The following is a 26,586-nucleotide window of genomic DNA, read 5'->3' on the forward strand; positions in this document are numbered from 1 at the left end:
TACAGCGACCAGCGCCCCGCGAATAATGAAAGCACTGCGACGTAGGGGAATGGACCTTTTACGTGAATGACGGCACAATGTACGTATATAACCGTCTCCCCTGCTTTCCGAGCATCAACGACGATGTTTATACGAGGCTTGCACACACGAGCGAACGCGCACGAACGCACGCACGCACGCAGCCGTGTCGGCACGACTGTCTACTACACGGGCGCCGTGAAATGCGGCGGAATGCGTGCTCGAAATAGCAGTCGCTCCCCTTCATACTCGGCACACAGGCCTGCAGCAGCAGCAGCAGCAGCAGTAGACGCAGAGGCAGCAGAGGAGGCAAGGAGCGACGGCCGCGCATTTAGCTGGCGCGGGTGGGATGAATGCGTGCGTGGAATCCGCTTCAGTTGATATAGAGCCGACAGAGAAGCGCGTGTTTCATTCCGCGCGGTACACGACGACGGTCGAGGTTGCAGCTTTTACCGAGCGCCGCAAATGCGAAAAACGTGTTACCACTGCATGAGTCGCGGTAACGCGGACGACGTTAGCAGCATTTCGAAAGAGGATCGCACGCCGCCGGTGGTGGTTTAGTAGCTTAGATATGGCGTTCTCTATACAATGCTTCCAGCGCGGCATCAGGAATATGGCCACTCACGACAATCATGCGGGGCAAGCATGATTGGTACCATGACGGCGGTCACGTGTCTGTCGACCACATCTATATATATATGCTCAGTACCTCGGCCATGATTACGAGCGTCTATACCACGCGGTGATTTTGTATGGCCGAGCTATAAAATCACCAAGGTCACTGTACGTATTTACAAACACGCGTCAGCCAATAACGACGTTGTACATATTATCAGCGAACACGACCGGCGAATTGCAAACGGCATTTAAGAGCCAAAAGCCTTGTGAATTTCGGACCCAGAGCCCCTATACCGCGGTGCATAAAATTCGAGGTCGTTCATAGATATGCCTGTGCAGCGCGTCATAACATCGTCGAAAGAAAAGAGAACGAAGAAAATAGACGGAATATGAGCTGTCCCGCCTACTTCTTTCGTCTCTCTTCTTTCGTCCGCGTTACGTCGCGCTGACCAGGCATGAACGTCATTTGATAAAAGAGCGAGCGGATCGAGAGAGAGACAGATGGAGGGAGAGGTGTTTCGTTCGTGAGACGTCGTTTGGAGCATCGTGTTATCAGGTACGTGCATACGGGCATATGTAAGTGGATGAACGCACTACAAACGTAACCCGCAAAGTGGCAACTATATATCATCATCATCATTCAGCCTATATTTATGTCCACTGCAGGACGAAGGCATCTATCTCCCTGCGATCTCCAATTTCCCCTGTCTTGCGCTAGCTGATTCCAATTTCAGCCTGCAAATCTCCTAACTTCATCACCCCACCATGGTTTTCTGCCGTCCTCGACTGCGCTTTCCTTCTCTAGGTATCCATTCTGTAACTCTAATGGTCCACGGGTTATCCATTCTACGCATTGCATGGCCTGCCCCGCTCCATTTGTTTCTCTTAATGTCAATTAGAATACCGGTTATCCCCGGTTTGCTCTCTGATCCACACAACTAGCTTCCTGTCTCTTAACGTTACCCCTAACAATTTTCATTCTATCGCCCTTTGCGCGGTCCTTAACTTGTTCTCGAGCTTCTTTGTTAACCTCCAAATTTCTGCCCCATATCATATGCATGGGGCAGAACTATATATACCACATCCAAATTCCAGTATAGCAGTAATGTGACACATTCCGGCAGACTTCCCAACATTACGAAGTTCGAACTCAGCTGTATACTTCATTCAGACACCCCAAGGCTGCTACGGTTAAATACTACATTACTCGACATCGAGCCATGCAGAGGGTGTCAGTGTGACATACGGCGAGAAACTGAGCAGAGCACTGAAAGGCGTTTCCCTTGCGAGAGCGAGTGCAGGATATAACGCGTGTGCGTTACATGTCACGAAATGTATACCAGGAACTATAGACAATGGAAGTCAGGTTGCCAGTTTGTTCCAAACAAAAAGATAATAAGAACCCGGGGTCACGGTCACTCGCAGAAAGGAGCCGCCCTCAGAAAGGCCCACCGTTTCCGGAGGTATGCGGTGCACTCTCGATTCACATAATCGACAGGGCGTGTGCGCGTGTGTGTGTGGGGTGGGAGGGGGGGGGGGGGTCAATTTCCCCGCCGAGTTTTAAGACGACGCTCAACGCGAAGAGCAATTAAGGAAGAAACGCATACCGCGTATAAAGTAAGGCACGAGACTACTACATAATACGACAAACTCGCGAGTCGTGAGCAATGGCGTGACCGGCCGTGACGCACGTATGACCCTGTTACACCCCACCGTATAGACAACATTCGGTATGCCGCGCACACGGCACACACACAGCGCCCGGCACGGCGACGAAAATCGCCCGAGGTGCTTCGCCTCACGACGGGCCCGCAGCTATAGCTTCTCTCACGACTGAAGGAAACGGGGCCGGATGCCGTTTTTCCTTTCAACCTCCGCCACCTGTTCCCACCGTGCCGCCCGGCGTTTTTCTTTTCTCGGGGGAGTCCTTCCGCTTAGAGCGGAGGCAAGGCGGCTTTCATTCACGTTCCTTTTCATTCGACCTATATAACAGGGTCTGCAGAAAACCACGGTGCGGAGGAAGTTGAAATTAATTAAATTGCGCGGTTTAACTGTCCCGAAACGGCACAGACCCACCGCTGTATAGTCACGTGGCTGAGCTGGGCGTTCGATCCCAGCCGCGGCTGCTGGTTTCCGATTGTAGCGGAATGCAAGATACTCGTAGATTTAGGTGGGCGTTAACTCCGGATTAATATTCTGATACCCTGGGGTTACTTAGCGGGCCTCTAAACAAAAGCACACGAACGCTTTTTTTAACCGAACCCCCCCCCCCCCCCCCCCCCCCCACATGGGAATCAAACCCACGGCCCCGTGTTCAGCAGCACAACATAGTTTGTAGGATATAACGGCACACTGCTTGTGGAGAATCCCAGGCAGCAGCGTTACCGGTGCTATTGTTGGAGCGGGTGTAACATAATAACAAAACAACATCCAAAATAACGACAAAATAACATTCGGCCACAGAGACCTTCACAATGGATCGGAAGACCGACATCTCGAGAGCTGGGGTTCAGATTAAAGGCGGCACTTGTGTCCCAGGTACGCTTTCTATACAGCGCGATTACAGACGAATTACGCAATGCGTAGAACAAACAAAGAGCTTGCCCGTCGCGATCGACGCCGCCTCTGTATATACGTGATGCCTCGCCGTTTCGAGCAGCGTTGTTACAGCGCACAAGGTGGCCGTTTGAACTAGCCACGGAGGCTTTTCACGGAGGCTTTGAACTAGCCACGGAGGCTTTTCGGAGGATGGCGCCAGATAACAGCGCTAACCGAAGGTCGAAGAGAGAGAGAAATGACTCTGCTGTAAGCGGGCCGTTGTCGAGGGCGCTACAACATCTGGGAAACAGAAATAAAGAGAGTTGCTCAAGTGAACTCCGTTGGTATCGCCAACTTTTAGTCGCATCTGTCCCTTGCAAGACGTGTTATGTTTAGTAAATAAATAAATGAATAAATACTCTGCTCACTTGGCAAAGCAATGTACCCGACACACGCACAGCCTCCGCATATTTAACTATATATCGCGCGAGAACACTATAATGGTCGCACGTCGTCCTGAAGGGAACATCGCATTAGACGATTCTTGCACAGGAGAGTGCTTAGTGCACTTGAGAGTGCTTCTGCCGGTCTCGCTGATTATCGCCGCTTTTAAAGGCGCTAAAATGACGCGTGATGGACGCTCGCGCGATATATAGTTAAAAATGCGGGAGGCTGTACGTCCCGGGTCGAGACGTGACTGGAAGCCTAGCTTGCTTGACTTCACCTCCTCATCTAATCATACCTATACTATAAAATATACAAAAGCTAACGTCCTAACTTAATATCACTACAATTCCATTCGTGTTTCCCTCGTGTTGATGACTGGTCACCGCCCTGGATTACAATCTCGACTCTCCCTCACTCCCTCCCTCGCCTTTACTCCTTCTATACTCGTCAGTTATTTATCAGCAAAAGCTTTTCAAGTGAACCACTTTTCTTTTTCTGTGCAGTGCTCGGCTGGTAAAGAGCGAACTGCCGACTCCCGCAGATAAGTCCGTCGCGCCGCCGGGTTGCGCAACAGGCACAATTACTCAGCCCAAACAGAAGGACAAGAACGCGACCGATGGCGTAACAACGGGCGAGAGGTACTACACGCCGTGCTTCCTCGTGCCAGAGCAACATACGCACACACAAAACACACACTCGAGGTCTTCACACGCATGAGGCCCGCGATGCTGGCAGCGTGCGAGGCACAACAGAAGCGCGTCGCAGAAAACAAGGAGGCGGAAAAGGCGGTCAGGGCGGCGGCGGCGGCGACGATGGGGTGACGCCAACCACCGCGGGAAATTCCGAACGGGCGTCGTCGTCCCCACCACGCGCTCTGTGGGACAGCACAGGCCGGACGGTTCAATTAGGAACAGTCTGGAAGAGAATGGCCAGCGCGCTTGCTGTCGCGTTGCGCTACGTCCGTAGTCGCCCCCCCTCTCCCCCCGATTCCCATACAGACAGACCCCACCGCCACTTTTCACGAGGAGGAGAGAGTTCGAGCATTGAAGGTATATAGTAGCGTGTTTCATTATAGGCAATGGTTAAAAAGGAGGAAGCGAATTAAGGAAAACTTCCTGTTGACAGCGCTGTATAGTTACGCTTACTAAAACCCAATAAAGTCGGGTCGGGTCGGCTTGTCGTGCGGGTTTATGTCAACGCTCGGTATGTAGCGGTTCGGGACAAGCGAGCGTCGAGACGAGGTCGGTCAACCCGATTGGAAGAGAGCCCAACTCGATTGACAAGACGCCATACAAACGCGGTCGGATCAGGCTGGAGTCAGCTCGACTCAGCGTGGGGTAATAGGAATAAATTTGGGGTAGAGACGATAAATAGGAGATAATAAGGAGGCTATACAGTCGCCGTCAGACTTCACCACGACAATGAAAGAAACATCCGTCGCGGCTTAACTTCAGTGAACACGGGCTGCACGAAGCAAATACCCAATTCTTTGGAAGGAAGATGCATTCAAGGCAGCCCAGTAGTGGTGTGCGAATATTCGAAATTTTCGAATACGTAATCGAATAGCGTCTAGTATTCGAACCGAATAGATTAGTCACTATTCGTAAACACGAACATTTCAGAACGTCAACTGCGCGCAATCAAACATAAAATTGGAGCAAATGTAGGATAAATTTCATCAGGCCTGCAGGCATGGTATAAGCATAAAACATTCAAACGTACGTAGTGACGCAGCCTACTACGTTCATAAAGAAGACAGAATTCACCAGCTATACAGCAATCGTACGCGCTCTCCGAAAAGTCATCTGTATGCGAAGAAACTGCTTATTTGTTTATAATGCTCCATTCGTGGTTTTAGTAACGAACACCTTCACAACGTGCAAAGTAATGACATATACTTGCTAACGTGATTAATACTAGGATGTGGACATTGTTCCGTATTTAATAGTGATGACGGCTGTTCATTATTAGAAAACTATTCAAAATGTATTCGATATTCGATTCGCTCCTGACACTATTTGATTCGCATTTGATTAGGTTTCAAAAAGTATTATTCGCGCAACCCTACGGCACAGCAACAAATCTTCAGCGGCAGGAGCCGTAAGAAGGCGGATAAGGCGTTTTCGGTTTTAGTACGACGCTGACCGTACAGTTCGCGACTAAGTAAATGGGAACAGCTTGTGTACGCACACCACTGTTGAAGGTGGGCAATCATGGTTTTTTTTTTTTTTTTTTTTTTTTTTTTTTTTTTTTTTTTTTTTTTTTTTTCTTCAGTAGTCCGCATGACAAAACGGAACTGCTCTGGCGGGCCAGAAAAAATCAACTGAGGTAATTGTTTTCTTACAAGGCCGTACAGATTGGCCGAGCTAATTGCTTTCTTCAGAAGGCCGGCTCAACCGACTGGAGCTAATTATTTTACTGCGGCATCTTGTTTGGGTTCTCGACTCACTGGGACGTTTCCGGTGTCGCCGCCTTCTGACATAATGCGTTCAGTAAAATACCGGTTCGTAGGGGTATCACGAACCAGGTAGCGCCCATCAAAGAACCCCCCACCCCAAATAGGCTATCAGGGCGGCTTTATGTTCGCCTAGCACGTCAAAAGCAATTAAGTACACATTAATACTTTGGTTTTAGCATGTGCGCTGCACGTGTCCGTTCTTAAACTACTGGCGCGACATTTTCGACTTGTCACTTTTTTTTTTTTTTTGCGTTGGATGAAAATCTCGTGACACCTATAAATATACTGACAAGCGTCAAAGATATCAATGAAAAGTACGAAGGACGAAGGAAAGTGTGCGAATGAATGAATGAATTTTTTCAGAGACACTTAGTGCATGATCGTATGCGTATCGCTAACGACTATGTTAATAGTGACGCCATGCTATTAAATGTGTGACTTTTGTTCTGACATATGTGCCAGTTCCTCAGTTTCTCTCCGACGTGTTGTGGCCAAGAGCCCTAAGCTGCTCCACGCAACGTCAGTATCTCAACTACGCTCAAATGTGCGTGGGTGCATGCGTAGTGACTGGATTTTTCAATGGGCCAAACGTATTTAGAAAGATGAAAAGCTCAACTTCGCGGTTATCTTTGGCTTATTTGCCCAACAGTTTCGGTCGGTGGACCCCGACCACTCTTTACCTTCACCGCATCGCAACTGGACAGAATCCCGCGCGGTAAAACCGGCCCGCAAGGCCGGCGGAGGCATCCGTTCGCACGGGCTCGCGTACGCGCTGAAGCCGGGTCCCGTCTCCCTCCCGCGCACCCGCGTCATCGATTGCTGGCGCCGGGCGAGCCGCGAAACAAAAGAAAGGGACACGGCGCTGCCCCGTCAGGTGTCTGGCCCCGCGTTTTGTTTGCCTCCGCGGCTCTGCGCAGGTCGGTGACCGCCAGCACCCGGTGCAGGCGAAGGCGTCGGAACGCCGCCGTGGGCAACCGGCGCCGAAACTTCGCGCGCCTATACAGCACCCCCGGTAACACACGGAAGCGAGCCGATGAAGGTATTTCAGCAGCAGGTGTTGCGATTTCGCGTCATCTGAAGGCTCGTAAAAGAATTATATACGTATAAAAGGTTTATATCGTATCCTTCATTGCAACGTCGCATCGTTCAGGATGTTCCAGCAAGGCTACGGAATGCGAATCGTATTCAATCTAAGCGCTGAAGTCAACATGTGGGTCACTGCGGAGATCAGACATACCAGAAAGGGCTTCCACGTATATCGCGCGTGACTGCAGGGGTAAGTCCACAGCAGCTGGTATATAGAGTGCCTCGATGCCACGCTTCTCCGATGCCACGGCGGGAGGCGGCGTTGACATCGAGGCACCCTAGCTGGTATATGCGTCGGGTGTTTTTTGCGCAAGGGTTGCGCAGTTGACGCTGTTGCTTTTCTGATGCATCGCGGCGCACCGCGTGCGTATTTCATTTTTTTTTTTTTTTTAGCTTTACAGGAACAAAACCGCGGCTTTAATCGAGGCCACGTCAGCCTATACCACTCCTTTCTTCGCGCTATTTATTTCGAATTTAAACTTAACTAGGAATCTTATTATAGAGGATAATCTTTTATTTCTGCTGACAAAAAAAAAAAAAGACCGAGAAAAAAAAAGGGGAAACGAAACAACAATGAAGACTATTCCGAATGATATGTCCTAAACTTAGTAAAAAAAAAAAAAGAATAACAATAACTTAGCGAAGTAATTACAAGAACAGGAAGTGGCATACGCACAGCGAACGCAGAAGACAACGAGGAAGAAATGCGGCTGAGACTATTAAAGGCATAAACACATAAAACGTAGCAGCCATGTTGCACACACAACATGCGTATCTATGGTATCATTATACTGCGCAGAGCCCCAACCTTTCTTTCTCCCCAAGTGTCGGGCAAATACTTTCACAGCTATAGTTACAACGAACTCGTTTGTGCTATGATAAGAGCTAGTTCGGTATATCAAGTAATTCGACGTTCAAATGGTGAAACACCGGCCATCGATGCAGCATCTGGCAGTAACGCCGAAGCCCGATGCGATCTGCCTCTTGATCGGGTTTTGCGTAGTATCGCACTCTAAGCAATTACAATCGAACATGCTGTCAAGCATGCTCAACAGCACGATCTTGAAAAAAAAAAAAAAAGGAAGAGAAAGAACATCCTGTAAGCATACGCGGGGGGAAAAAAATAACTACGGTCGTGTTATGATGGAGGTTGTGACGCTTGGAGCTCGATATATTCAATGTGCAGTTCGTCGATCATACACGCCGTGGTGGCCAGCCGTTGCGCTGCTAAGCCCGAGAGCGCGGGTTCGAATCCCGGTCGCAGTGGCCGCATTTCGACGGGGGACCCAATGAAAGAAACACCCGTGCACTGAGTGCACGGTAAATAGCCCCGGATGGTCACAATTATTCCGGAGTCCCTACTGTATACGGCGCAACTCATACATAATCATATGGCGGTTACGCACAAAAACCCCAGATTTTTTTTTCCCCTTCAGTTCGTTATAAGCGACTTATTTTGCAAGATATCGCTAAAAAAAAAAAAATATTTGCGTGTTCGATTTAGAGCATGCTTTGTTGTGCCCGGGCTCGTTATAATAGCGCCTGACTGCATAACCTAATTCGCAAAAGGCCAGGAACACGAACAAACATTTCAGGTCGCGACAGAATTGCGGATGTACCAGCAGCACTAGCGATAACCAATCCGGAAAGAAATCGCATGCGTGCGCAAAGCATATATGACATCAAAGACGTGGCGAGCTACGCCACGCCCACGTGGTCGTCTTCGCAGAAACTAACGCATTATACACTTGATATTATCATGTGCATATCGAAATCAATCTTCCTACTAGCGCTACCAACCAAACAATGGATACAAGTTTAAAAAAAAAACACACACACAGACAGAAGATCCCGAGGCACTGATCAGTTACCCGAGGAATGGGTTTATGGTACAGTCACTTGGAACACGCATAGCTTAAGCGCCAATAAGTGTGGGCTTCGTCATTGTCATTTGTGCACACTCTTTCATTATTATCCCTTATCGCAGCCTTCCTCAGTGGGCATGTCGCACGGCCACTAACGAATCAGGAACAAACGCAAATGAAGCAAATGCTTCAGAAGTGGTGGAGGCGCTGGGTACACGTACTACAGTCACGAGCAAATTAAAGTCTATATAGAACAGGATGAAATGAAAAATTGTTGTTTCTTCGCAGCCTAGGCATGCAGCCTGATATCAAGTGGTACAGGCTAGGTGCGCCTGTTCCCTCAATGTAAAGCATTAAGATGATTCCACATTGCAAGGCTTTGCTGGAAGAAATTTACATTTCTTGCTGCCGCCGTGGTCTCCGACTTTTTCTCGCGACTGTACAATGTAGTACACACTGTTAAGGTCGACAGCATAGTAGTATTTCGGAACAGTTTACGACTTCGGACGCCAAGGCCTGGGCGATAATTATTAGTCAATACAGGTCTGCCTATCGCGTCAACAACCACTGTTAAGTTCACCCGCTGCTCAGTGGATATATGGCGTTGTGCTGCTGAGCTCGAGGTCACGGGTGCGATCTAGACGGGGGCGAAAAAAAAAAAAAAAACGCTCGTGCACTTAAATTTTGGCACGCATTAAAAAAGAAAAAAAAAACAAGTCACAAATTAATCCCCACTAAGGCGTGCCTCATAATCAAAATCGTGGTTCCAGCACGTAAAGCGCCAGAATTTAGTTTTGATTATTCTCTCAAACTATACGCTGGTTTGAATACCAAGTGGGTGCTCTCATGTAAGAGTGGATCATACTGTAGTGCCGTGAGCAAAAAGAGCAGACATCTCCTCCCTCAGCATTTTTTAAACCAGAACTGAGCATCACTTGACGGAAGAGCCGCCGTTCATTACAGTCTAAAGCACATGGCGGTATAAGAGTTAAACAGGGACAAGGTGCCTCAAAAAGGCTGTCCTATACGTTTCGATATAGCTCCTGTAGGCCCGCCTTTCTGAGACACGTTATCCCTGTTTGTAAACTTTTATACCGCAGTGTGCTACTCCATCTGTGGGCCCCCTTCTTGATCTTAGTTGAAAGCGTAGTCATTTGCGTGAACATCCCCAACTAGACAAAGTACCACCTTTGCCAGCACATGCAAAAGGAGAAATCAAAACCAGAAAGAGAGGTGTGTAGTCTGGCACTTTCTTTTCTTTTCTTTTTTTTTTTCTTGCACGCGGGGTTACGTATCGTACGTATACAAATGCACTACGATGAAAAAGGGGCGTTTGAAGGAGTACGCTGTCAAAACAGAAGGACTCAAAAACGAGGCAACGCCGCGGAGGCGTGCGCTGCGAGAAATCTGCACGAGGAACGTCGTCGAAAGCGGCTGTGCAAACGCGTCTGCCGTCGCCCCGAACGGCATTCTCCCTCGTTTATTTATTTTTGTCTCCTCTGCGCCCCGACACGCTTCAAAAGTGTGTCACCGCGATGCGGACGTACGCGGGTTAAACAAAAAATACACTAAGCAGGCTAGGGCAGAAGCGCCATGGGCGTACGTACATACAGACGTCTTCTGAGGCGAATGCGAAAAAAAAAAAAAAACGTAGAGAGAAAAACAAGAAAGAAATAGAAAAACAAACCTGCGTAGACGATAGGGGCAGAGGAGAGAGGTACGTGTCATGAAAAAAAAAAAGCGCGAGACCCTTCCACCGCGAGAGTTTTTTGTCAGGAAGAACCAGGTAAGCGGAACAGCGCAGAGCGCCGTTCTGAGGTGTTCCACTCTGAGGTTTGTCGGAGGTGTCCCATTTTTTTTTTCTGTACTTTTCTGTTTTAAAGTAGGTGCAATCTATTTATATATAGATATATTCCAAGGCCAAGCAGGGTTATCACCGAAAGCGTTTCTATTACTTTTTTATTGCGATAGCAATTATATGGACACTCAAAAGCAGATTTCTGCCGTCGGCGTCGGCGTCGCCGTCGCCGTCGCCGTCGCCGTGAGGTTCCGTATGACGTCAATGGAGATGAAATCGTGGCCGCGCGCCGCCGAACGCTGTATGTGCGAGTGAAAGGGCGCGAGGGACGCGCTCTTTCACGGGGAGTGAACGCACGGCGGAGAACAAACGCGCGTTCTGCGCCGTGCTTCCTTAAGGGCTGCAGAAGTAGGCGTCTCTTTCCTCCTTTACAATCACCATATATGTAGAGCAAACGCGCCTTCTTCAGATGCGCGAGAGGCCGTGGGGGAGGGGGAAGGAAGGGACGCGACGTTTAGCTGCGGCACCAAGTGCCTATTTATATGAGAGGCTCCAGCAACAGTCACCAACGCCGCACGCATTTTGAGCTAACGCGGGCAAAACGCCGATGGCGTCGACAACAGTTCTGCGTGTTGTTGCTACCAAAGCCGCTCACCTTACTTCGTATGACATTGCTGTGTTGCTATCGCATTCATTGCTTCGCCCTTAGGGCGAAACTGTGACATTTTTTATTTTTTTCTTCGACGACAACATGCCTCAAGTAAGCCATTACGTGAAACCATCGTTAAGGAGTGCATCAGAAATATTCCCTTCACTCCCTCTCTCAATATCTCCGTCCCTAATGCTTTCGAAAGGCGGCGCTATCAGAACCACGTCGAGCGGAATGCTTTTTCACGCGCAGATCGGCGCACAACTTTTCGTGATAGTTAGAAGCACGACAGTTCTAAAGCCGGTCGTGGTTAAAAGAGAGAGAAGAGAGACTGGGAAATTGAGAAGACAGAGAGAGGAGCGTTCTAAGCTCGGCCGCGTCACACCTGCCACACAGCTGTTGCAAAGTTCCCGCGATGGGATACGATTCCTGCTAATGAGACGTTGGCAAGCTGCTTCAAAAGCTTGCGCTAAGGAGGCGGGCGAGTCCTTACAGCTCTGCGTGTACGTAGTCAAGAAACGCTGAACAAACGGTGAACGTTTCGGAGAGGTTGCTAAAAGAAAACCTCTCCGAAACGTAAGGAGAAATTATATATATATATATATATATATATATATATATATATATATATATATATATATATATATATATATATATACACACTCTCAGTATTGTACGAGTGCAGGCTTTCGTGCGCGCGATATAGACCCTTCGACGTGTGCCTCCTTGGTGCCGCCACGGTTGTTGAACATGAGCATTTCCTTTAAAAACAATGTCGTTAAAGCGACAGTTTATTGTCTTACCGCTCACTTTTTGTTGACTTTTTCAAAAAAAAAATAATGCAAAAAGACGCTCCGTTGTGATGCAACGGACCGTCATCCATGGTTTTTTTGCAATGATTGATTACGATGACCTCCGCGGTGTCTACACATACGGTACAAGGCACGTTCTACGGCCGAACATGAGAGCGCGTGTTCGATTTGGTGTCGCGGTGGTCTGTTTCGGTTGTAGGCAAAATGCAAAAGTACTCGCGTCCTATATATGTCTATGCAACAAGGGGTACCATCAGACGTGTCGCCTTCGGCCTCGGCCTGTGTTCTTAGATGCGGTTCAAGAACAAATAAGAAAGAAAGAAAAAGAAAGGAAGAAACGTTGAAGACATGTTTTCGCGCAACGACTAGAGGCATACCATGCATTTATATCGCGTGCGTGTCCGCGGCGGTTAATCTATAGTATACAACAAGTGCAGGGTCAGAAATCAGGAGCGCGACGTGCATATTAATGAAGAGGCGAAGAGCAAGGATGTATACAGACTTGCATTCACGTCGTTGTCCAAACCCACGTCTTCGGGTTATCGCTGCTGTGAGGCTCGGTTACGTGCGTTCCCGAGTGCTCTTTTTTTTTTTTTTTTTTTTTGCATATAGCATTCCGGCACGGCTATATAGTTATTACTATACACGACTACATTCGAGTGGTCACGTCGACGGACTACGCGGGGGAAAAATATAGAAAGAACTTGGAGTTGTACCATACAGAAGGCGTCTAACCATGTATCGTTCTACAGCACGGAGCAGTATTGATTACGTTCACCGCGAGCTCGAGGTTGTTACGCACGCTATACTCTTAGTTTCTTTTCCTTCAAAGCTTGTTAAGCATTTATAGGGACCAGGTGCAATTAATGCGGCTAATACAGAAGTCCATGAGGTAAGTTTATGCAGGAAGGTCGCTCGTTTTCCTTCGTTTCACCGGAAATTCGCGAGCCACCTGTGTTAATCGGCTGCGAGAAACACTAAGTGGAACTTGAAGCAGCAACGGTATGTCTTAGTGGCTACAGCGTTGCGCTGCTAAGCTCGAGACAGCGGGTTCGGACGAGCGCTCCTTTAGCGTTAAGTCCCTTCAAGAGATATGCAAGACCAACTATATCTCAACAGTCAGTTCTCAATGCGACAAGGTTAAGTGGCTTAGTATCTAGATAATGCACGAATGAATTGTGTTTCCGATACCAAAACTTGGTGAGTCTTGCTGTTTTTCTCAGCTTATATTCACGGACACTCTCTTTTTTCTTTCTGCCACAGATTTCTCGAATGTAGGCTCAAGATCGATGTCGGCTGTATACATTCGAAATGATAACGTATCCTATTTTGCCCGAACGGTTCGTGCAACTGTCAAACTTAAGTGCCTTACTTTCACAAACAAAATAACTAAGCTCAAACCGTCTCGCTCTGCAATGTCTGCGTTGAAGGTTATTTCGAGCATGCAGGTTTTTATACGCACGCCTACGCCCTTGTGCGTATATGAAGACTCGCTATAAACCAGCACCAGACGACGCATGCCGTCTTGCGCAGGTCGTCTGCTTTCTGACCGTATCGACTATTTTGCCCTTCACGAAGCGTCGAAATGCACTGTCAGTGGTTGTTGCGCATGTTGGAAGGGGGAATAAAGAAGATGAAGAAGGGAAGGATTACCGACCGCTTCGTAACTAATGTAACCTTTATGTGGGCAACTGAACAGCGGCCAGCAGAGAGGAGGAGTCGGAGGGATGAGGGAGCTGGAAGCGAAGATAGAGGGAGGAGTGGTACAAAGGGTATTGGTATGCATAATGTATGCAAAGAAGACGACAATGAAAAAAAAAAAAAGAGAGAGAAAGAGAAATGAGCGGTAGCCATCGGAGCATGATATCGCAATAAAAAGTTCACTACCCCAAATTACTGCTCATTGTGCGGTCCGAAGTCTACCGTAATCTTTTGCCACCGTGGGCACACACATGCGTGCCCGTCGCAAACGTGGACGGGTTTTGTATAATTCGCTCATAATCAACGACGCTCCACGACAAGGAAAAAGGGGGAACGCCTGCCACATCTAAAGAGAGAAAAAAACAAACTCCCGTGACGAGAACAAAGCGCGCAGGGGACGTCGTTAACCGCCGAAGCAAAGGAAGAGAAGCGGCACGCGATACTGGGTCTCCGACAGCGCGTATCTAAGAAGTCAGCGCCCGAGATTCGCTTCGCTTCGCCTCAGCTCGGCCGCGACAACGGCTGAAGGTCAGCGCGGATAAGACCTTGGGCTCTAGCGCGTCGTATGCGACGCCCACCGCGTAGCAGCAGCAGAAGCCAAGGAAGCGGCGGCGAAGCCTGGGGCTGCCCGGAAGGCGTGCGCGTATACGCTACACGCCGGCGCAACAAGGCGCTTTGCGCCATCGGCGCACCGGCCTAAAAGGAGAAGCGGCCGATTTGCGAGGGTATGCTCGCACACCGGATCATGCACGTTGAGCTGATTGACTTCGAACACAGCTACTGTACGCGCGAAAGCTTATATATACAACGAGACTACAGGTTCGTTTCCTCGTCGTGGAGGCTGCATTCCGATGGGGGCGGAATGTTTACATACAAATATATACATAAAGAAAAACAAATACCCCGCTCATGTGCATGCTGTGCTCTGGGTGCAGGTTATAAAAGAAACCCAGGTGGTCGAGGTATAATCCGGAATCAATTACCTCCACCACCTCCTACTTACTATACGGCTTTCATCATGGTCCGTGAGTAGCTTTGAGACGTTAAACACCGTAACTACACGTCTTTCCACTATTTCCATTTCGATGTCAGAACACGTGCTTTTTATATATATCGTCGCGCAAGCGCCAAAGCCCATATATGCTGTAGCCTTAATTCGTAGTGAAATAATGGAACTATCCCTTACTAAAATTCAGACTAAATTTCAATAGCCTTTCTAAAAAGCGTTTATTGAAATGTATGAAAACTCATTAGGAATTATTCATAATGGCGCCGAGCATTCCTATAGAAGGGATGGACAAGTTGGTATCTTTTCACACTGAAACAGCGCACACGAAACACGCACTAAACGGAGCAAATCAGCCTCGCAGAAATTCGCAAGGCGGAGTAAATTTCACGAAAAAGAAAACGCGTCGTCTAGCTGAGAGTAGCCCGAAGAAACAAAGGAGAAACCCATACGAGTTTCTCAGAAACAAAACTTGGCAGTGGAAGAAATATCTAGAAATCCGGGAATCGAACTCGGAACCAACGTGTTTTCTGGGGCACCGGTCGCTCTACTATCCCCACCCCCTTTGTTTTCTTTTGTTGTGTTTTCTTCTTCTTTTCCGCCCTTTTCACTAACTAAATACGAAAGCTAGTCACTGTCGTTTCTCGCAGTCTGAGCGCGCTGTTTAAGTATGTGCATCGACCAACGCTTACCAGGAAATGCTCATGCGCGCTTGCAGCAGCCCAAATTATTCGGAGATCCCCAGTAGCGCGCTTCTCGCCACAAAAGTTTCGCTGATAAAGCGCAATGGTCCGGTGGATTACTGTTACAAAATTCTGCACAAATATAGCTTACTTTTTATCGACATGGCCAAGGACCACGTTCCATTCTTAGGCTCAGTTCCACTACATGCGTCAACTACGCCATCGCGGTATCATAATGATGCCAAAATAATTTTGCGTTATAGCGTGCTTCTCGAAGATAAGGTCTTCTCTGCTCGTTCCACATTGGTTTGGCGTATCTGGGATCTGTCTATCATGTAACCACTTAAAAAAAAAAAAAAGGCTCAACCATGTGTCCACGCTAAAGACAATGTCGACGTAATTGGGCGTGAAATACGATACCAATAAGATACGAAATGAGTGACTAACGAGCATGAAAGCGAGACAGAGTAGAGAGATATAATCAAGATTTAATTATCGATTCATTTGAAGCACCACGTACGCACGTCGGCCTTGTCTTCTTTGGTGCCGACATTTGGTTGACCCTTTCCTTGTCGTTGCTCGAAAAAATGTTGCAAGTTCTCAGGTTTCACGTCGAGAAATGCATTCATGCACGCACCTCTCGAACGCTTAACAGGCTAAACCCCCATCATTTCATTTAACGACAGGAAGCCGGAACAGAGACCGTCAAAAGTGCGCAAACCACATGCAGTCGCGCTGCTGCGCTCAGCGAAGCAAGCGAGCGGCGCGTGATAGACAGGTCGCGAGACAGCTACCGCATGTGCGGCTGCCGAGCTGTAGCAGTATACTACAGGCAACGAAACGAGAGCTGGCAAGAAATAACGTGGCGCTTGGAGGACGAAGTGAGCAACGAGAGGACGCCGGCAGTGCAAGATCCGCAGAGCAAGCTCACATCCCACGCACTCGAAACCACGGATCCCGCATGCAACGAAGGCGACGACGTCGACACGGTCTGACAACTTGCTACAGTGCGACGTCACCGTCACGTTTCCTTTGCTTCTGTTGTTCTCATTTCACTGGCGGCAGTATACGGCGTATAGCGCTCGAAAGCTGAAACCGCACGTCGAAAACAATGTAACAAGTGTCTCCCGCATGACGCGTATAGGCTCCGTACAGTCGAGTTTGCGGCTGCTCTGGCGCCATCTGGCGCAGCGACGCAACAGTGTTGGGAAGTGGGCGCCGCAGCTCGGCCGGCTCGATGAGTGTTCTTTCCCGCGCGCTACATTTATTCTCGGCCACGGTTGAAGCCGTTTTACTTTGTTCACCAGCCTCCTTATTTTTTTATACGTCTTGCGACGGTGCAATGGCATGCGCTTCATCGGCAAGGGTCGGAGGTGAAAAAAAAGGCAAGTGGAACCGGTGATACTGCTGCGTAAAGGGCTGTCACAACCACGATGGCCAGCCGGTGATAAAGTTGTACAGGTTTCCTGGCAAATCTTATGAGATCGAACGGCGAAAGAAATGGGTCGCAGCTGTGAGGAGAGTAAAGTAAGTCAGCTTCTTTGATATTTGTGACAAGGTTTTGTTCTGTAAAGCGTGCTACACATGTGCGTTTCACAGCTCGTTGTGCGACGCCAGCGGCCATGGTCAGCTGCTGAACATTTAAAAGAAATTTGTCACGACTTTGCTGATTTGACGACTGCTTGCCGTTGTCTTAGCATTCGGTATGATCAGCATAGCACTGGCATGTGCGATGAGCAATATTTTATGCCAAGGAAGCCTATTTTGAGCTGGCGAGCACTAACTCGACGATCCTCGTTTCGGCCGCTGGCGCTTGAGAGGCGCGGTTTCACATGGTGCGATTTTTCTTGTGATATACATTTGCGATGTATCATTGTAAAAGCAAAGCGCGTATGCAAGGAAAGGAATTCGCATGCGATATCGTATCTCGTGAAAGGGGCCTAATGAGCCTCGATCATTGTACATGATGAAGAACGAACATTCGCGTCATGTAAATTAAGATCGCCTAGTTAATAAATCTCGTTTATCAGCGCAGCAGGTGGCTCCGACTGGGTCCCAAACGAGTCAACGAGGATAGCACGGTCACTGCCACACGATCCAACAATCCGAATCGTTTAGCTCACTCGACATGACTGTGCTGACGACAGCCTACGAGTGAGCGTGTAGCTGCACGCGGTCCAGATCGAGCTGTATGACAATCTAAAGTAACAGTGTGACAGGGGCATCAAATGATAGGCCGCGGCGTACAACGCGCCGGAGCGAAATGAGGCATGCATTGCCAACAGTGAGGCGTCGATTAAAAATCGGTTTCAGGGTGTCACGTTTTCAGGGTGCCAGTTTAGTGACTTCAATTTTAGTATAACAGTAAGCTTTATTCACGCGAAGGATGACGTCGTATACTTGCTTTCCCTGTTGCGAATGGCACTTCGCGTGAACGTCCACGCCGTCTTTCACACAAGCAACATGCGAAGCAGCGTAGAGCTTGTCTCCGCTGGTTAACGCTGCACCGTGAAAGTAATCGTCTATTCCTTTAATAGGCCTGAACCCCGCAAAAACTATTTGTGCCATCACAGAGGGCCACGCTTGTACTTTCACGTACACACACGCACAAAAAAAGAAAGCGGATCGCGGATATACGTGCGGCTTTCGGAGGCGTGTATACGTAGTTCCGAAATCTCGCTGTCTTCCCCCCTTCCCAGGTTCGCGCCGCCCGCCACATGCGACGCTCAGCATCGCGCCACCGCTGCTAGGGTGCCTCGATGCCAGCGCCGCCGGCGGCGCTGGGCATCGAGGCACCCTAACCGCTGCTGCGCAGCAGCGCCGCCTGTTCACTGTACGGAGCCTATAGACGGTTTTCAGCAGCGGCGCACGGGCGCGGCCATGTTTGATCACGTGAGTGCGCCGGCATGACTGGCCTTGGGTTGAAGGCCAGCGAAGGAGCCGTACTGCTGTAGTCGTGGGCGACGGTGCGGCAAGCGGCGTTGTTTCGGGTCCACCGATGGACAGCGGCGGGATCGACAACACAAAGCTCTGGCCCATGGTTCAACGATCATGTAAGTGAACCATTGTTTGTCATTTTAACGTTGTATGTGCTCGCGCCGGAGCGCTCTGGCGCTCGATCATCGTGCATGCGCGTCGCTCATTCGCGCCGAGCGATTCGAGCTCATGGAGGCTTCTTGTGCAGCGTTCACGTCAGTTCGCTAGTTCTTTTTCTTTTTGTGGCTAGTGCGGTGTACTTGAGCTACGCTCTGAGCTGTTTGAAGTGGTTGCCCAGTCTCTCGCGCTTTGCTTGACGGCCTCGAATGTGTATGCTTGAGCGACGAGTGAAAAATCCGTGTCCGCTGGTGTGTTGACGTCTCGCTCGCTGGTATTTAGCTTCACACATACGTTTAGGTAAACGTTTGCCTCGATACTGGTGCACTGATCTCTGCAGAATTCACCAGTGCGGCGGGCACGCAATAGTTTTGCGTAGTTGACTTCAGAGCGGCAGATTCTGTTTGTTGGATGTACTAATTGAATGCCCCCGAACGGGTGTTGTTTCATAGTAAAACCCCTGTCACACGGGCACGTTCGATCGCAATTGAGCCTCGATCCGAATCCAGTCGGTCGTGATCCGCAAATCGTAATCGAAGTGTCCGATTTCGATCGGAGACCGACGTAAGCAGCTTCTAGCTCAGTGTGACAGAAAACGAGGTACAATGAGAAAGAAAGAGATCCGAAGAAATAACCCTCTAAAAAGGCCGTTTTATTTTTTATGCACGTATAATTTTGAAAATCTGTGTGCTGCGTCGACGCCATGCACGTAGTTCTGAGATTTGCAGACGATCAGAATCGGCGGACGTGGCACGTCGTTTACCTAAAATACTGAATGAAAAAGTAATTTTTCTGAAAATTGATTTGTACGTACCTTTACTACCTATTAGGCACGTTTATTATTTGCTTCGGACTTAGTTACACTTAAAGCGTTAGAGCCCAAATAACACGATTCTGATCCTTGGACTGTGTAGTAGCGATCATTTTCGATTGCGATTGAAAGTCCGAGCCGGATCGAGGCTCGATCGCGATCGAAAGTGGCCATGTGACAGGGGCATAACTTTGGCTAGCTGTAACTCAAGCGTTTTATAAATGAGAGCTCCCGTTTGAACTTTTCGAACTCTTCATAGGAGAGCAACACCAGCTTAGTAATCAAATATGTATTAATTATTGAAACTCCAGAACTATAATTTATAAATCCAAACGATCAGTTTAATATCAGACTGTATCTGTCGTGTTATTTTAGTTATTTCAAACATCTGCAGATGTCTTGAGGAGTAAATAAAAAATCAGCTTTCTTTCATTGCCATTATTTTTTTCATTCCCGCAGTACATACAAATGTTTCTCCCCTATTTCAGTTGTCTACGACTACATGGTCAAGGCAATCGACCAAGATGGGAAGCCTGCACAGGACTACAGGGGGTTTGCAGAGGGCATCAACTTTTTTGACAGTGGCAATGTTGGGAAAGCTTTGTGTCAATCCAAGAATGGCATGTGCAGCATAAAGCTGTGTTCCAAGCTGCAGTGTTGGGTAGGGATAGTCCTTGGTTGGACGCCCATCAACAAAGTGAATAGAACATCAGGGTGATTCATGTAATATTTACAATGATTTGCTTTTATTTGAACGTAAGAATAAAGGAGTCCACATAAATAAAAAGCACGCACATGGGTAACGCATGCAGTTCTTATTGCAAACTGCCACAAATTTGAAAAAAAAAAAGGCAATAGCACTGTGCCGCCAATGTCTTTTCCATAATCACAAATAATGTCATAATTTCATAGTGTCAAATAATGCCGCAATTTCGCGATGTCAAAAGAGGCTATGAAAATTAAAGTAAATAATATACATATTCAGCATGCGCTTTTGGAGAACCCTGAAAGACACAAGGCAGAAGGAAACAGCTGATTTGTAGTTACCACTACTTTAATACGCAGCTAATCAAATAATGTCAAACTGGTGAGTTTGAAATTATTTACTTTTATTTCCATGGTTTCTCTTGACATCACGAAATTGTGACATTATTGTATATCACTTTACGATAAACACGCAACCAACGCTTCTAGCGTTGTTTGAAACAATAATTTTGTGCTACAGCGTCAACACAGCTAGCTTTCGCGCACCTGTTGCTGGCCACAAACAACGCCAGGTCTACATTCTGATCACACCGTGCATCCGATACAGCAGCGAAACCAACATATGTAAAATCAGACGCGCAGGCAGGAATTCGTCAAGCTTAACGATTTAAAAACGCGATTCAGATAGCACTTCTCCAATCTTTTCTGCAGGAGTTGTCACCGCGACAACTAGTACGCCTTAATTGGCACCGATCCCGGCGCATATACGCACGTGGCGTGTAATTTCGCTTAAAGATAAACATGACAGATAGCAGGTGACTGTTCCAATACGATATCGCTAATGATTGTGTTCTGCCACGAAAACACCGCACGGTGACCTTAATGTACAGCAAGCGAAAGACGTGAAAAGTTTATACACTATTCCGCAAGCCGAGCGCGTTCGCTTATTCGGTACTATGATCTGCCACTTACTCTTGCCGATGTGCCTTAATTAAAGTTCTTTCTCTGTAGGTTCGCTATCCAGCATTGTCGGGTGAGCTTGTTTTTCTCTCCTTGAGGAAATAAATCGGCGCATGGAAAACGGCCTCGGGCACGGGCAGTCTTGATGCAGCTGTGGCGCGTGTATTTCACACACCGACGTGTTCCACAGCTTAATGTCGCCATCACAGTTTTTGCATCCGACCACAGCACACGTTTTCCCTCTTAATCTCCACATGGAGCAGAATATTGTTCGACGTTTGACAAACTGCGCTTGTTAAACGCCGCTGGCTACGCTTTCGCGACTGAGCAATGGTAGTTTCGTTTGCGCGCCCAAGGCCAGAGATGTCCAACACGCGCGGCGCTCCGGTGGCGCCATCTGATTTCAGTTGCACAAACCGGCTGCTGCAAATCGTCTATAGACATGCCACGTTAAATCGCGGCGCCCCGTCGCCGAGAGTATACACGCTGCAGCAGAACGCGTGTATAGTGCGCGGCGCTTTCGTAATAGGCCGGCATTCCTGCGACCCGGTCGCAGCAAACAAAAGGTGCCCAAAACGTTTGGTGCGACCCATGACGTCACGTCCGCTATAACCAATGATGTCACGTCCGTTTATTTTCATGGCGGCTGTTTTTCGGGGCCGGTCGCGTTGTGAAGCGGTCCGTATTCCGTGCCTTCTTACAGAGTAAGTAATCCATTTTTCCACTCTATATGCATGTAATAAAAGGTTGGGGCTGTCAGCTGCTTGATGTGTTGCCGTCAGTTATCTTGCGCGCATATTTTGCCTCGTGGCCGCGTCAAATTGCAGCCGGCCCGTGGAATGGGCCGTGGCATCCCATATAAAGCTATAAAGCTGATCCTCCGTCAGGATCGTTAGTACGTGTACAGAACCATCCAGTAGTGTGGTTCAGTGAATGATGCGTGAAAAAACGAGGACGCAAGAAAATCCTGGCATGGTGAGCTGTTCCGCCAGATCGTGTTGAATCGCGTTTTTGCGCGAGATGGTCGAACAGCTTTGCTACTGCTTTTCTACAGCTTTGCTGCATTTCATTTAATCACCACCTGCATTCTTTTTAATAAGACAAATGGCATTACTGCGCGAAAGAGCGTCTCGGAAGTTTCCCAACAACAGCCAATGCCGCCGTGCCTGTTGCATGCACGCTTACCAGCTACACGCTGTCCTGATGCAGTTGGAACGATTATGACGCAGTATCAGCCTGCTACTGCGGGCTGCAGGATCACGGTGACAATACAATTAAAATAACTAAAGAAATTAATGTAGTAAGTGTGGTGTTCAAACGTTGCCAAGCGTGATAAGCGGACCTGCCTCGTAAGATGCGTTGAATGAATCGGCTTTCTAAAGTCAGCTTCGCCGCAGTAGACGTGTTACGCGGTGAAGCTTACCCAAAAATTATTGCAGTGAAGCATACCAAAAGTGAAAAGGGGCCGCTATCACGGGACATGTATATGTTCCTTAACTATGTACGCGCGCACTCGCCTTCGCCCATCACATTACGCGCGCCCAGGAGCGTAATAAGTGTATTGGCAGGTGTACTCACATATATGAAAACTGCCAAGAAAAGCTGGTTAAGGCAAGCTCTCTTGTCGAAACGTTTGCACCAGCCTGTTCGACCACTGTTATATCACCGCAGTTTGTGTATTGCGGTGAAGCATACCGATAGTGGGTAGGGGTCACGCGAATCGGGAGTGTAGGGTTTCAGCCAGCGACGAACCCTACCAGTCTCAACGTTCTAGTCTCAACAAAGCTCATTTTTGCGCCAGGATGACGTTTCGACAACTTTTGTTGGCTATTGGTGATGACACAACTCTTTTGCAGATAACATTCTCTAAGCCTTTTGAAATGACAGGGAGCACTGACACCGGCCGATAATTTGACATGTCATTTCTGTCCCCTGATTTAAACAGTGCAGTCAGCTTCGCCTGTTGCATTTTTGTAGGGTAAACGCCAGTAGACAAGCAAACATTGAATACGTGGGTGAAAACAGGCACTTTGCTTTGTTGTGTACCTGTCATACTGCTATTAAATTTTCCTTTCCTTTTAAAGTGCTTACGTACATCACATCGCAAGGAGTCACTGTGTAATTAGTGACCTTGTCATGTTAAAAAACCAGGCTCTACTCAAGAGAGGTTGGGGTTAAGTACCTGTGAAACTTTTTTAGAGGGGTAGTTTTCTGAGAAGAAATCAGATGCCAGAAACAGACCTGTGGTATCCTGGGTTTGAGTATTTAACAGTGGAAAGGATACAAAATACATTATATTTCTTGTCTGAAACCAACAAGTAAGTGAAATATGTAAATATATTAAATAGCGTCCATGGAGCAACTGCAAGCTGTGCACACCTAGACCCAAAATGCGCTTCTCTTGCTCCAGTCCATGCAGGCTGTCAGCTGCTTTGTTGAAGCCTCTGGTACATTCTCAGTGGTGCAGTAATTTTTGTCTGCATTTTGCTCAAGTGTGCCCTAGACATAATTGAGTGATTTGCAGTTGCAACTGGACTGCAGCCTCAGCTTGGGAGACCAGTGGTAGGGCACATTTTGTAAAACTAAGCTACACATGGCATTACCAGTTTGAGCAGAGACCTGTTTATATATGTGTCGTCTTTAGCATCTAGATTTTTTACCATGAATTCAGAAAAATCTCCAGCACATTGAGTCCTAGATTTGAAATGCTGTATAAGTTGTCTTCTTGTTCATTGCGGTTGCGCTTAACTTCTGTCCAAATAGGAGAGCACTTCTGCATAGCACATCAAGGACCATTCTTATTAACATGCCTTCCTTTTATTTATCTTACCTACAATCAAGAGCACACGTATATAGCACATGAATGTGCTGTGCTTGAACTTGACTTACATTGCCATGTTTAGTAGCACAGTGCTCATAGTTGGTGTTGGTTCATTCAAGCTAAGCATTACTACAACCTTTAACTGTAGGTATTATGGTGTGAGAGCAGAGAAATGGATATGCAAAGACAGTTGGGCACGTTAAGACATCTTTTTGTGCGTGAAAAGGTGAAAGATACACAAAATGGGATAGAACACGTCCACTTTCATCTTTTCTCACAACAACAACAACAACAACAACAAAAAAAAAAGTCGGAGGAATAAGGTTCCTTCACTGTGCCATAGAAACTATATGTTTGTTCTCAAATGTAATTCTGATTCGTTGGATTTGTTCTTGTGCTGTTTTTCTTGAGTGTGCTTTACTTTTCACACGTCAACGTTTCAAACTCGTTTTTATTTTTGACAGACTGAACATCCCACGTCTTGGTTTGACTTCCTGGTACAGGATACTTGCAGTTGGCATGGAGTGGTGAAGCAGCATGGTGTACTTTTATTAAAAGCACAGATTTCACCAGTATAGAAGCAGTTCATCAAAAAAAAACATGTGTGCTGAAAATAAAGTGTTCCTACCCACATTCCTCAGTGTCTAATTATGCTTGTATCCCTGTGTTCTCTTCAGCAAAACCACTTATATGGGGAATTGATTGTGATAAGTGCTTGTGAAAGTTTTCAGGAAGAGCTTTGGACCCTTTTTACTGGTGCACAGGTAAAATGTGCACATTTTGTAAAATTGAAACACCAGGTGGAGTAGCAAACACCAATGCTTGATGTGGCATTTGTCGGGCTTGTGTGTCGGCACATTTTCCATACAACAATATACTCTAGGACAGCATGCTAGCACTACAACGCACCCATCTTTTATGTTAGGTATAAATTACTGCAAGCTCTTTAAAGATGGTCACAAGAGAAATGCTGGCTTTAATTCAAAACTAAAGGTGAAGGAAGCTGTGCAAATGTATTGAGCAATTATGCAATCTGTGCCGTTTACTCAGTTAAGGTAACGTCCAAACGTGCCATAAGGCCTTGATAGCTGAAACCCGAGTAACAACTGGTAATGCAATTAAAGAATCTTGCTACACCTCTAAAAATGAGGCAGTGAAATGAAATTAGTGTCACAATTCCTTTTTGTTGGGACTTCGTTTGGGTTGAATATACTGATTGTAACAACACAAAGTGGAGGGGGTGATGCACATTAGAGAAATGCTAGTCTATTTTTATATTGCACCTTCTCTACGTTCAAAGGGCAGTAAAGTTACCATGGAAAGCTACAGTGAAGCCATTGGTTGAGTCTGTATGGTGGCAATCACCAACCTAACTGCTTGGGTTTATAGTGCCTTACTTGTACATACCTATTTAAGCGTTGAGCTATTTGAACATTGATTAAGGTAACCAACATATGAACAAGTAGTTTACTGAGTAAATTACATGGGGAAGGGCAGAAAGATAGGACAGAGCACAGGGGGTGTATTCTGCAAGTGTCAACCAAATGGACATAACCATTTCAACTGCTGCTTAAGTTCTGATTGGCTGAGCTGGGGCACACGTGAGAGGGAGACAGGTGCCCCAGTCAATCAACGTTTCAGCAACAGATGAAATGGATGTGTCCACTAGATGAATACTTTCAGAACACCCCCCTCCCCGCATTTCTGTCTGTGACCAACATGCCTGGTATGGCACCCTTGCTTTCAATATCCGTCTTTATCAGCAAAAGTGGGAAAGAGCCACGTTTGTGCATGAAACGTTTTCCTGAGGTTGTCTGCCTTGAAGCCCATGGTGGTAATCACAGGAAACAGGGCAGATCCAGAGTAGCACCAAAGGAGAAGCCTTTATCAAGACAAATATGGAGGGGGGTTACTGCATGCTCAAATTTGTGAGCTCACAAGTTTGCCAAGGCCGCGTCATGTCGGTAGTTGATGAAGACTACATGAGAGAGAGAGAGATAAATGAGATGCGAAAGGCAGGGAGGTTAACCGGAAGGTAACTATCCATTAACATGGTTAATGAATAACCACATAGGCTAAAATTATTTAGGTACTGTTTATGAGGACTACATATTTGCTGGAAATCTCTGAAAATAATTGTGCAAGCGCAGAATAACACCCTCCACTAGTGGTGACGTCCTTGAAGGAATGAATATGTATCAGTTGTACCTGTGTGGTGAATAAAGTTACATAAAAAAAAAACTTGGCAATAGAAACTATATTTGGAGTACTACTCTGAATTCATTGCCTCTTCTTTAGGACTAGATGAATGCAATTAATTATAATAATCAATTGAAAATCGAATGCCAACCACAAAAAAAAAATGTTATAAATGTTTTAGCTCCTACCTGAGAGCCATGATTGTGAACAAAGCTCCAGTTGAACCATCTCTAATTTTTCATTTTCATGATTTGTGTTTAACTACTTACCATGCCTCTTTCGACCAGACCAGACGAGCCTTCGTCAAACTCTTCACTA

At 47.3% G+C, this 26,586-nt stretch overlaps 1 protein-coding gene and 1 long non-coding RNA gene across 2 annotated transcripts in view; one reads left to right on the forward strand and one right to left on the reverse strand.

Annotated features, from left to right (window-relative positions):
• LOC119446599 (alpha-mannosidase 2) overlaps window positions 1-26,586 on the reverse strand; it is a 105,673-nt gene that overhangs the window by 50,321 nt on the left and 28,766 nt on the right. The window lies entirely within an intron of this gene.
• On the forward strand, window positions 21,780-24,702 carry LOC125944143 (uncharacterized). Its single transcript, XR_007466158.1, has 2 exons — window positions 21,780-21,952; window positions 24,534-24,702. It is a non-coding gene; the product is annotated as an uncharacterized LOC125944143 (long non-coding RNA).

Source organism: Dermacentor silvarum, chromosome 3 (assembly GCF_013339745.2).
Source record: "Dermacentor silvarum isolate Dsil-2018 chromosome 3, BIME_Dsil_1.4, whole genome shotgun sequence".
In the NCBI taxonomy this organism is placed as follows: Eukaryota; Metazoa; Arthropoda; class Arachnida; order Ixodida; family Ixodidae; genus Dermacentor; species Dermacentor silvarum.